General features: G+C 50.4%; 1 protein-coding gene across 1 annotated transcript in view; it reads left to right on the top strand.

Moving 5' to 3' along the window:
- Nucleotides 1–2,834, top strand: part of LOC144604540 (collagen alpha-1(XIV) chain-like) — a 116,632-nt gene extending 113,798 nt beyond the window's left edge. The window contains 2 exon segments of the mRNA XM_078419072.1: nt 601–678; nt 2,788–2,834. The gene's annotated coding sequence lies outside the window, so the exon portion shown is untranslated.
- Nucleotides 2,835–12,315: the final 9,481 nt, after the last annotated feature.

The raw sequence follows: 12,315 nt of genomic DNA, 5'->3' as shown, positions 1-12,315 counted from the left end.
ACTGGACTTTGCTGGCTTTACCTTGCACTAAACGTTATTCCCTTATCATGTACTGTATCTGTACACTGTAAATGGATTGATTGTAATCATGTATTGTCTTTCTGATGACTGGTTAGCACACGACAAAAAAGTTTTCGCTGTAGCTCGGTACACATTTTAGTTTAGTTTAGAGATACAGCGCGGAAACAGGCCCTTCGGCCCACTAGGTCTGCGCCGACCAGCGATCCACGCACATTAACGCTATCCCACACCCACTAGGGCACTTTTTTTACATTTACCAAGCCAATTAAACTATAGGTCTTTGGAGTGTGGGAGGAAACCGAAGATCTCGGTGAAATTCCATGCAGGTCACGGGGAGAACGTACAGACAGCACCCGTAGTCGGGATGGAACCCGGGTCTCCGGCGCTGCATTCGCTGTAAGGCAGCAACTCTCCCGCTGCGCCACCGTGACCGACAATAGACTCGGCTGAGCTGAACTTAACCGAAAGCCTAATGTATCTGATCTCGGTCACTGAGCCCCGTACAAATGGAGGAAATACAGTACAGACTGTTCCTTGGAGTTTCAACTTTCTCTATGTCTGAAAATGTTTTGTCAACAGGTAAACCTGGTGAAAAGGGGGAGAAAGGAAGCCCTGGAATCAATGCTCCCGGCTCGGAAGGACCCAGGGGAACCCCAGGTACAAACCATGACGATGATCTTCAGTTACCTTCTGTAAGAAAATAACTGCAGATGCTGGTACAAATCGAAGGTATTTATCTCACAAAATGCTGGAGTAACTCAGCAGGTCAGGCAGCATCTCAGGAGACCTACTGGGTTCAAAATGAGTTAACCTTCATACTAGAAGGAGGTGTCCACCAGGATTTAGAGGAATCTAGCTCAAACTGAATGTTACCAACATGCAAATAAATTCTTTGGATTAACAAAAGGAACCACAGGTGCTGGAATCTTGAGCATAACACAAAAGGCTGGACTAACTCAATGGGTCAAGCAGTGTATGTGAATGAAATAAATAATTCAATCGCGTAAGTGAAGGGAATGGATAGGCAAGATTTTGGGTCAGGGCCTTTCTGCAGAGTGCTCTTAGCTTTAGCGGAATCTAGCTACCACTCAATCTTAATAACCAGCAAATAAGTATTTGACCTGCCTCCTTTGCATGAAACACGTTAAAGGAATTGAATCACAGATATCCAAAGCAGATTATGTAGGAAAGAACTGCAGGTGCCGGTTTAAAGCGAAGGTAGACACAAAATGCTGGAGTGACTCAGTGGGGCAGGCAGCATCTCTGGAGAGAAGGAATGGGTGACGCTTGGAGTCCAGACCCATCTTCAGACTTCTCTCCGTCTCTCCAGAGATGCTGCCTGTCCCGCTGAATTACTCCAAAGCAGTTTAACACACATAACTTGTCAGGTGTTTTATTGTCAGGTCCCAGGTAGAACAATGAAATTCTTACTTGAAGCAGCACAACAGAATGTGGAAACATAACACACAGTAAGCAATAGAATACATGAGAAAAAAAGTTCAGTGTGTGTATATATGCACACCTTGCTGAGTTACTATAGTTGCTGAGACTCAATTTAATAACCTATCCAATTTAATTGGCGGTGCTGTCTTGAAGGGCCAAATGGCCTCCTCCTGCACCTATTTTCTATGTAATTCACCAACATTCAGATAAAGTAGAGGACAAGATGATTTGGTTCACTGAAACTCACCTGTGGAGAACATTGATAGGTGACGTTTCGGGTGGGGACTTCCCGAAGAAGGGTCCCGATCCAAAAACGTTACCTATCCTTGTTCTCCAGAGACCCGCTGCCTGTCTGACCCGCTGACTTACTCCAGCACTTTGTCTCTTTTTTTTGTTGTAAACCGGAATCTGCAGATTCCTAGTTTCTATAATATTCTAATGAGTTCCTTTAACCAGCAGAGAATTCACATCGCCCTGGAAATGCTCAGATTTGGAGAGCAAAACTATGATAGTGGCGTGGAAGAGGCTTTAGGAGAGGCACATGGATATGCATGGAATGGAGGGATATGGATTAGAGACGGTCTTGGCATCATGTTCAGCACAGGCAATGATGAAGCTGGAGTAACTCAGCGGGTCAGGCAGCATCTCTGGGGAAAAGGAATGGGTGACGTTTCAGGTCAAGACCCTACTTCAAGCTGAGAGTCAGGGGAAAGGGGAACGAGAGATATAGACGGTGCTTAGGACAAATGAATGGAAGATATGCAGAAAGCAACGATGATCAAGGAAATGTGGAGCCCACAATGATCCATTGCTGCCTGCGAGGAAGGTAATAACGAGTTAATACAGACAGTGAAAATCAACTGGACGACAGTGAAACTAGTACGGTGACTAGGGTGGGGGAGGGACGGAGAGAGAGGGGTTGCAAGGGTTACTTTAGTTTAGAGATACAGCGTGGTTACAGGTCCTTCGGCCCACTGGGTCCGCACCGACCAGCGATCCCCGCACATTAACACTCTCCTACACCAAGCCAATTAACCTACATACCTGTACGTCTTTGGAGTGTGGGAGGAAACCGAAGATCTCGGAGAAAACCCACGCGGGTCACCGGGAGAACGTACGAACTCCGTACAGACGGCACCCGTAGTCGGGATCGAACCCGGGTCTCCGGTGCTGTCAGGCAGTAACTCCACCACCGCAGCGCCGCCGTGCCACACGACGTACCTGAATGCTGAAGTGCCTGTTCTTGTGCTGTATTGCTCTGTGCTGTATCGATGATTTGCGTCATGGTTTGAAGCAGGTTTGAACCTTGGTTTGGTTGTGCAGGTCCTCGGGGAGAGGGGAAGCGTGGGAAGCAAGGGCCGCAGGGCTTGCCCGGGCCTCCGGGACGCCCGGGCCTGCCGGGACTACCTGGATCCATCGGACCCCCTGGCGCAGCGGGTAACTGTGACATCTCCGCCTGCAATACATTCAACACAGCCAGTGAGTATCAACAGCTCTCGAAATAGCATCAGCAAAGGTTAGACTTTAGAGAGATCCCGTGGAAACAGGCCCTTCGGCCCACAGAGTCCATGGCGACCAGCGATCACCCCGCGCACTGGCACTATCCTACACGCTAGGGACAATTTACAATTTTACCAAGGGCAATTAGCCTACATACCTGGACACAAACCTGTACATCGTTGGTATTTATTCACAAAATGCTGGAGTAACTCAACAGGTCAGGCAGCATCTCGGGAGAGAAGGAATGGGTGACGTTTCGGGTCGAGACCCTTCTTCAGACTGATGTCAGGGGGGGGCGGGACAAAGGAAGGATATAGGTGGAGACAGGAAGATAGAGGGAGATCTGGGAAGGAGGAGGGGAAGGGAGGGACAGAGGAACTATCTAAAGTTGGAGAAGTCGATGTTCATACCACTGGGCTGCAAGCTGCCCAGGCGAAATATGAGGTGCCGTTCTTCCAATTTCCGCTGGGCCTCACTATGGCACTGGAGGAGGCCCATGACAGAAAGGTCAGACTGGGAGTGGGAGGGGGAGTTGAAGTGCTCGGCCACCGGGAGATCAGATTGGCCAACGCGGACCGAGTGCAGGTGTTGAGCAAAGCGATCGCCGAGCCTGCGTTTGGTCTCGCCGATGTAAATAAGCTGACATCTGGAGCAGCGGATGCAATAGATGAGGTACATCTTTGGAGTGCGGGAGGAAACCGGTGCTCCCAGAGAAAACCCACGCAGTCACAGGAGAACGTACAAACCTCGTCCCGACAGCACCCGTGGTCAGGATCGAACCCGGGTCTCTGGCGCAGTAAGGCAGCAACTCTACCGCTGCGCCACCGTGCCGCCCTGTTACTAAAGGTTTAGGTTTGTAATCGCCGCGTGTCAATGTGCAGTGAAAAGCTTTGTTTTTGCACGCCATCAAATCTGATCCGATACACCGTACATAAATACAATCACGTCAAACCCAAGTACAACGGATGCATCAAAGGGGAAGTTACAGAGTGCAGAGTATAATTCTTAGCGTCGTAGCGCGTCAGTTCCAGAGACAAAGTCCAATGTCCGCAATGGGGCAGAGGTGAATCGGACAGCGCCCTAGCTTATGGAAGGGCCGTTCAGAAGCCTGATAACAGAGGGGAAGAAGCTGTCCCTGAGCAAAGGAGCTTCCAATTTAATCGGCTATATCCTTTCTCCAAAATAAACGTTTAAATATGAATGTTTTTGTTTCTTGTTTCCATTTTAATTTTTTTACGTTTTGTTTTAATTAGGTGAATCGGACACAGAAACTGACCTCACGTTTCAGCAACTGCCTTGAGTCATTCATCGCTAGTGGGCAGCACACTTGTCTTGAATGATAAACAAGTGAACAACATTAAATGCAGTATTAATGCAGTGTTCAGTTAAATGAGCCACAGTTAAATGCTACGGGATGCTTTTTAAAAAAATTGAGGGATGTTTCCATATCGCATTGTTTTAATCTCACCTGTGTAGAGAGAGGAGAGACAAGGTGACAGGGAGGTGTATGAAGTGTTAAATCACACATCAAGCATTCTGATGATATTAAGCAATCACAGGCAAATCGAGTGAATTGGCAACGATTAAATCTCTGAAGATAGACACAAAAAGCTGGAGTAACTCAGCGGGACAGGCAGCATCTCTGGAGAGAAGGAATGGGTGACGTTTCGGGTCGAGACCCTTCTACTCAACCCATTCCTTCTCTCCAGAGAGGCTGCCTGTCCCTCTGAGTCACTCCAGCTTTTTGTGTCTATCTTCGGTTTAAGCCAGCGTCTGCAGTTCCTTCCTGCACTTGAAACCTCTGAGATATATTCTGAATCACAATACGTAAGCTAGAATCACAAGAGTGCATGTGTTGAGCAACATCAAGCTCCAGTCATCGACTAAACAATCAGATGTGCAGCACTTTGGTCAACGTGGGTTGTTTTTAAATGTGCTATACAAATAAAATTGACTTGACTTGACTTGACTTGACTTGACTTGACTTGCATTCCCCTCTCTCTCCGTCCCTCCCCCACACTAGTCATCATCCACGTTGCCGTCCTGTTGAGTTCCACTGTCTGTGTCAACACGCTATCACCTATCCCACAGCCAACAATGGATCATTGTGGGCTCTACATTTCCTTCATTTTTGCTGCTTTCTGCATATCTTCCATTCGTTTGTCCGAAACGCCGTCCATATCTCTTGTTCCCCTCTCCCCCGACTCTCAGTCTGAAGAAGGGTCTCAACCCGAAACGCCACCTATTCCTTTTCTCCAGAGATGCTGCCTGTCCTGCTGAGTTACTCCAGCGTTTTGTGTCTACCTTCACTTCAACATTGCCTGTGCTGAGCATGATGCCAAGACCGTCTCTTATCTACCCACACATAATCCACACCCCTCCATTCCCTGCATATCCATGTTCATATCCTAAAGCCTCTTAAATGCCACTAACGCGTCTTTGCAATGAAACGGGCCCTTCGGCCCAACTCATCCCTGCTGACCAAGATGTCCCATCTAAGCTGGTCCTACTTACCTGGGTCTGGCCCACATCCCTCTAAATCCTTTGTATCCATGTACCTGTCCAGGTGTATTTTAAATGTTTAATAGTACCTGCCTCAGCTACCTACTCTGGCAGCTTATTTTACATACCCACCACCTACCGAGCAAAAAAACGTTGACCCTCAAACTCCCATTAAATCTTGCCCCTCTCACCTTAAAACATTATCCTCTGATAAGTCCTCCTGATTCCCCTATCCTGGGTGAAAAAAAGTGCAACCGCCCTATCTATTCCCCTCATAAACAGCGTAGGTTTACTAGGTTAAATTCCCGGAATGGCGGGACTGTCATATGTTGAAAGACTGGAGCGACTAGGCTTGTATACACTGGAATTTAGAAGGATGAGAGGAGATCTTATCGAAACGTATAAGATTATTAAGGTGTTGGACATGTTAGAGGCAGGAAACATGTTCCCAATGTTGGGGGAGTCCAGAACAAGGGGCCACAGTTTAAGAATAAGGGGGAGGCCATTTAGAACGGAGATGAGGAAAAACTTTTTCAGTCAGAGAGTTGTGAATCTGTGAAATTCTCTGCCTCAGAAGGCAGTGGAGGCCAATTCTCTGAATGCATTCAAGAGAGAGCTAGATAGAGCTCTTAAGGATAGCGGAGTCAGGGGGTATGGGGAGAAGGCAGGAACGGGGTACTGATTGAGATTGATCAGCCATGATCACATTGAGTGGCGGTGCTGGCTCGAAGGGCCGAATGGCCTCCTCCTGCACCTATTGTCTATTGTGTCACAGAGTCATACAGTGTGAAAACAGGCCCTTCGACCCAACTTGCCCACACCGGCCAACATGTCCCAGCTCCATTAGTCCCACCTGCCTTGCTTGCCTGCATATCCCTTCAAACCTGCCCTATCCTTTTTGGTGTATTAACCAGCATCTGCAGTTTTTCTGATAATTAAAAATTGAAGTGCCGAATGGCCTCCTCCTGCACCCCCATTGTCTATTGTCTATTGAACTTGTACACTTCATTACGATCGCCCCTTAGCTTCCTACGCTACAAGTTATTAAGTCCCAGCCTGGCCAACTTCTCCCTGAAGCTCAGGCACTCGAGTCCTGGCAGCATCCTCGTAAACCTTCTCCGCGCCCTTGGCAGCTTAATGACATCCTTCCCCTGGCAGGGTGGCCAAGACCGAACACAGGACTCCAAATGCGGTAACAATCCGTGACGACATCTTGAGTGGGTGCTTTTGCGTGCGGCAGGGTTGAAAACATTGGCTGTTATTACAGAGCTGCAGTTACCATGTGCAAAATATTTTTCAAATGCCGAAAAACGGCTGGTAATGTTCAAATTCCTTCAATCAATCTGGATAAATAGACGCAGGAATTATGTATACAACATCATTGCTTGAAAGAAGAAGTTTAGTTTAGTTTAGAGCAGTGCTTCCCAAAGTGGGGTATGTGTACCCCCTGTGGTACGCATAAGGTCTTCAGGGTGTACGCGGCAATTTTCGCAACCACAGTATTTTTTTCCAATAATGAATCCATGTTTCAGTCGTACATAGCTGAAAACCACCGCGTACCCCACTTTGGGAAACACTGGTTTCGAGATACAGCATGGAAATAGACCCTTCCACCCACCAAGTCCGCGCCGACCAACGATCACAGGTACACCAGCACTAGCACTATCCGACACACTAGACAATAGACAATAGGTGCAGGAGTAGGCCGTTCGGCCCTTCGAGCCAGCACCGCCATTCAATGTGATCATGGCTGATCATTCTCGGAACACACTAGGGACAATTTACAGAAGCCAATTAACCTACAAACCTGCACGTCTTTGGGATGTGGGAGGAAACCGGAGCACCCGGAGAAAACCACAGAGTGACAATGCAAAGTCATGACCCTGGGTCCTGGTACTGTGAGGCAGCAACTGTGACATTGAGCTACCCTGTAAAATTGTCCATGGTGCCTCAGATGTAGATATTGGAATATGAACATTTCCCAGTCAACATCGCTTGTTACATTTTCACAAAGTAATCACGTGTTCTGAAATAAGTATGGTTTCTGTTTTAAATATTCTTCTCAAATGTAACATGTTGGTTAATTAGATGTCAAATCCGCACTGCAGGACTAATTTTAAAATGTACGCATCCTCCCAAAGAGTGGAGGAGTTATGTCTGTCTGTCAATTTATGTTTACACGTTAAATGTTTTCCAATTTTGCAAACACATGATTAAATGCATTTTAAGCCAATGTATCTTTTGACTGTCAATTAGAATTAATTCTGTGAACTATCCGGAATGGATTACATAAGGTCATAAGTGTTGGGAGAAGAATTAGGCCATTCGGCCCATCAAGTCTACTCCACCATTCAATCATGGCTGATCTATCTCTCCCTCAAAACCGCATTCTCCTGCCTTCTCCCCTGACACCCGTACTAATCAAGAATCTATCTATCTCTGCCTTAAAATTATCCATTGACTTGGCCTCCACAGCCTTCTGTGGCAAAACATTCCACAGATTCACCACACTCTGACTAAAGAAAATCCTCCTCCTCTTCCTAAAGGAAACTCCTTTAATTCTGAGGCTACGACCTCTAGTCCTAGACTCTCCCACAACATTCTCTCCACATCCACTCTATCCAAGCCTTTCACTATTCAGTGAGTTTAAATGAGGTCTCCCCTCATCCTTCTAAACTCCAGCGAGTACAGGCCCAGTGCCCACAAACGCTCAACCAAAAAGAGATGTGTTGAATAAAGGAAATAAAAATAGGACTGTAGCGACCATAGAGAATGGTCCAGGTCGTCGAACCCTCGGATTGGCCAGCGAGGTCACGTGGGAACGCGACCATGGGGATTGGTCCAGGGAGCGACATCGCTGATTGGCCAGCGATGTCATGTGCGCGTTTGGCGCCCGATTTAGTCAGTTCGGCGAAGTCTTCAAGGAAGACAGTAAGTTTGTGATGGTTGTCCTTTACCTTGTTGTTTAACTCTGTATTCGAATATTGCGGCTGCAATAAACTTCTTCTACAACCAACAAGTTTCGGACTCGCCATATTGGTGACCCCGACGTGATCTGGATGATCACCGACTGAGCAGGAACCCGACGCCTCGTTGACGATGACCGAGCCGGGCACACCGGAGTCAAGCGCCGGAAGCGTTCATCTTCCGTTGTTTTGGACGCACGCACCGCAAGCTTGGTTTATCCACACCGAGGCTCAATTTCATATAAAGAAGGTGTCGGACGCATCCACGAAGTACTACTACCTCGTCAGCGCTCTATCGCCGGACACAACCAAGCGCGTGATGCGGTTCATCGTGGATCCACCTGCGGAAAACAAGTACGAGGCCATGAAGAAAGTATTACTGCGAACCTTCGGGTTAAATAAGCATGGTGGTGCGGCAAAACTTCTGCACCTACCAGATCTTGGAGACCAACTGCCTTCCGTCCTCATGGCCGAAATGATGATGCTAGCCGGTGAGCATACGGATTGCCCTATGTTCGAACAGGCATTCCGCGAGAAACTTCCCGAGGATGTCCGACTGCTGCTCACGGATTGTTCTTTTAAGGACCCCGAAGCATATGCAGCGAAAGCGGACGCGCTCATAGCGGCAAAAAACAAGGCAAGTGGTTCGATCAACAAAGTCTCGACATCAGTGACCACGCCACAGCGACAGCAAGATGGCGCCACGTCTTCCGCCAATTCTCCGAAAGCCCGCCAAAAAGATCCGCACAAGCGCGGCTGGTGCTATTATCACCTACGATGGGGTAACGAATCCCGCAACTGCCGTTTGCCTTGTACCTTCGCGGGAAATGCCTCGGCCGATCGTACATAGGGGCAGTTACGATTGGCCAGAACCGGCGCCTCTATGTCCATGATCGATTCACGGACACAGAATTTTTGGTAGACACGGGAGCCATCGTCAGCATAGTGCCGCCGACCGACCTCGAAACCAGATCGGGTAAGACAGGTCCCACCCTCATCGCGGTTAATGGCAGCCCAATTCGCACTTTCGGTACACGGAAGATGTCCCTTGTGTTAGGCCTCCGCACGTACGAATGGCCATTCATCATAGCCGACGTCAAACAAGCGATCCTGGGCGCAGATTTTCTCTGGGCTTTTTCACTGGTTCCTGATGTCCGCGGTAACGACCTCCGACCCTCCGCCGAAGATGAGCACGTCGCTCCGACAATCGCCTCCTCGCCCAGCCCTACTGTCCAGGCCGTCGTCGCGGCCCCCGACTCGTATGCTGCGATTCTGGCAGAGTTTCCGGAGCTGCTCGTCCAACGTTTTGACACGCCTTCGGCTAAGCACGGTGTGGTCCATCACATCCGCACCGAAGGCCATCCCGTTTTCGCTCGGGCCAGGAGACTACCGCCAGACAAACTGGTGGTGGCAAGGGCGGAGTTCAGGAAAATGGAGGAAATGGGAATTGTCCGTCAGTCTGACAGCCCGTGGGCCTCGCCGTTACACATGGTCTCCAAGGCATCTGGGGGGTGGAGACCATGTGGCGATTATCGGCGTCTCAATGCTGTCACCACGGCTGATCGCTACCCCATACCGCACCTACAGGATTTTTCATCTGGGCTGGAAGGAGCGGTGGTGTTTTCCAAAATCGATTTGGTGCGAGGATACCATCAGATTCCGGTGCGACCGGAGGACATACAGAAAACTGCAACAATTACTCCGTTCGGGTTGTTTGAATGGTTGCGTATGCCTTTCGGTTTAAAGAACGCGGCACAGGCTTTCCAGCGACTGATGGACCGCGTGGGCCGGGGTTTACCGTTTTTGTTTATTTATTTAGACGACATCCTGGTCGCCAGCCCCTCCGTGCAGGAACACCAGGCCCATTTGCGGACCGTGTTCCAGCGGCGCCAAGACCACGGGCTCATAATCCAACCCTCCAAATGTCAATTCGGCCTTCCTGCTCTTGATTTTCGAGGGCACAGAATTACCCCTGCCGGCGCCTCCCCTTTGCCCGAAAAGGTGGAGGCTATCCGGGCATTTCCCAGGCCCACCACAGTAAAAGGGCTACAGGAGTTCGTAGGCATGGTTAATTTCTACCATAGATTCGTTCCGGCAGCGGCGCGAGTCCTGCGCCCACTTTTCCAATGCCTTGCAGGGAATCCGGTAGAGTTGTTGTGGTCCCCGACCGCAGAGTCGGCTTTTACAGCAGCTAAGGCAGCTTTGGCAGACGCCACCATGTTGGTCCATCAGAGCCCCTCCGCCCCCACGGCCCTGACGGTTGACGCCTCTGACGTGGCGGTGGGCGGGGTTCTGGAGCAGCAGGTCGGTGGCCGTTGGCAGCCTTTAGCGTTTTTCGGGATTGAAGTTGGCCCAGGTAGCTTGTGGGTCGGAGGGCACGAAAGTCTGGTGCGATGTTTCTCTTCCTCGCCCCAGGCCGGTAGTACCGCCCTCCCTTCAGCGCCGGGTTTTCGATGCCATTCATGGGCTGGCGCACCCGTCTATCCGCTCCACCTCTGCCTTGGTAGCAGCGAGGTTTGTCTGGCATGGCCTGCGGAAACAGGTAGCGGGGTGGGCACGTTCCTGCGTGCCCTGTCAGACCGCTAAAGTCCAGCGCCACGTCCAGCCCCCCGTACAGGATTTCGAGGTCCCGGCTGTTCGTTTTTTCCACATCCACGTGGATTTGGTCGGGCCTTTACCTTCCTCCCGGGGCTACACCCACCTCCTCACGGTGGTGGATCGGTTCACCCGGTGGCCAGAGGCTTTCCCATTGTTTGATATTTCGTCCGCGTCTTGTGCTAGGGCTTTGGCCCTTCATTGGGTAGCTCGTTTCGGGGTCCCGGCAGTTATTACCACTGACAGAGGGCCACAGTTCACTTCGTCCCTCTGGGCCGCGCTGGCAGAACTGTACGGGTCCAAGTTACAACCCACGACTGCTTATCACCCCCAGGCAAATGGACTCGTAGAAAGGTTCCACCGCCAACTTAAGGCGTCCCTCAGTGCAAGGCTTGAAGGCCCGGACTGGGTAGACCAACTCCCTTGGGTTCTTTTGGGCATCCGGACTGCTCCTAAGCTAGATCTCGGTGCGTCGTCCGCAGAGCTAGTATATGGCTCGACACTTCGAGTACCCGGAGATCTGTTTCCTGACCCTTCAGACCAGCTGCCTACCGTCCCATCAGTGTTAGCATCTCTCCGGGAACGGGTGGGCTCCCTGGCTCCAGTTCCGACTTCACGTCATGGGTGTCCCATGGTACATGAACCGTCTTCCCTGAAGGACTGTGAGTTTGTTTTTTTGCGTAAAGATGCCCATCGCGCCCCGTTGCAGAGGGTCTATCAAGGGCCGTTCCGGGTTTTGCGTAAGGGAACGGCTACCTTCACCTTAGACATGTGCGGCAAGAGTGAGCTCGTCTCGGTGTCCCGGCTTAAACCTGCCCATTTGGATCCGGATCAACCAGTCCTGGTCGGTCAAACCCCTAGGAGAGGCCGACCTCCGTTAGTTCCGCTCAGTCCAGGACCCCCCGTTCCGACAGTTCCTCCAGGACCCCCCGTTCCGGCAGTTCCTCCTGGACCCCCCGTTCCGGTAGTTCCTCCAGAACCTCCCATCCCGGCTGTTCCGCCAAGTCCGGAACCTCCGGCTCCTGTGGTTCAGGCTGTCCCTCTCCGTACTCGTTATGGTCGCGAAATCCGGCTCCCTGTTAGGTTCCGCACCTCGGGTTCTGGGGGGGGTCATGTAGCGACCATAGAGAATGGTCCAGGTCGTCGAACCCTCGGATTGGCCAGCGAGGTCACGTGGGAACGCGACCATGGGGATTGGTCCAGGGAGCGACATCGCTGATTGGCCAGCGATGTCATGTGCGCATTTGGCGCCCGATTTAGTTAGTTCGGCGAAGTCTTCAAGGAAGAC

The sequence above is a fragment of the Rhinoraja longicauda genome, chromosome 22 (assembly GCF_053455715.1).
Source record: "Rhinoraja longicauda isolate Sanriku21f chromosome 22, sRhiLon1.1, whole genome shotgun sequence".
NCBI lineage: Eukaryota > Metazoa > Chordata > Chondrichthyes > Rajiformes > Arhynchobatidae > Rhinoraja > Rhinoraja longicauda.
This window is presented reverse-complemented; position numbering and strand designations above follow the sequence as displayed.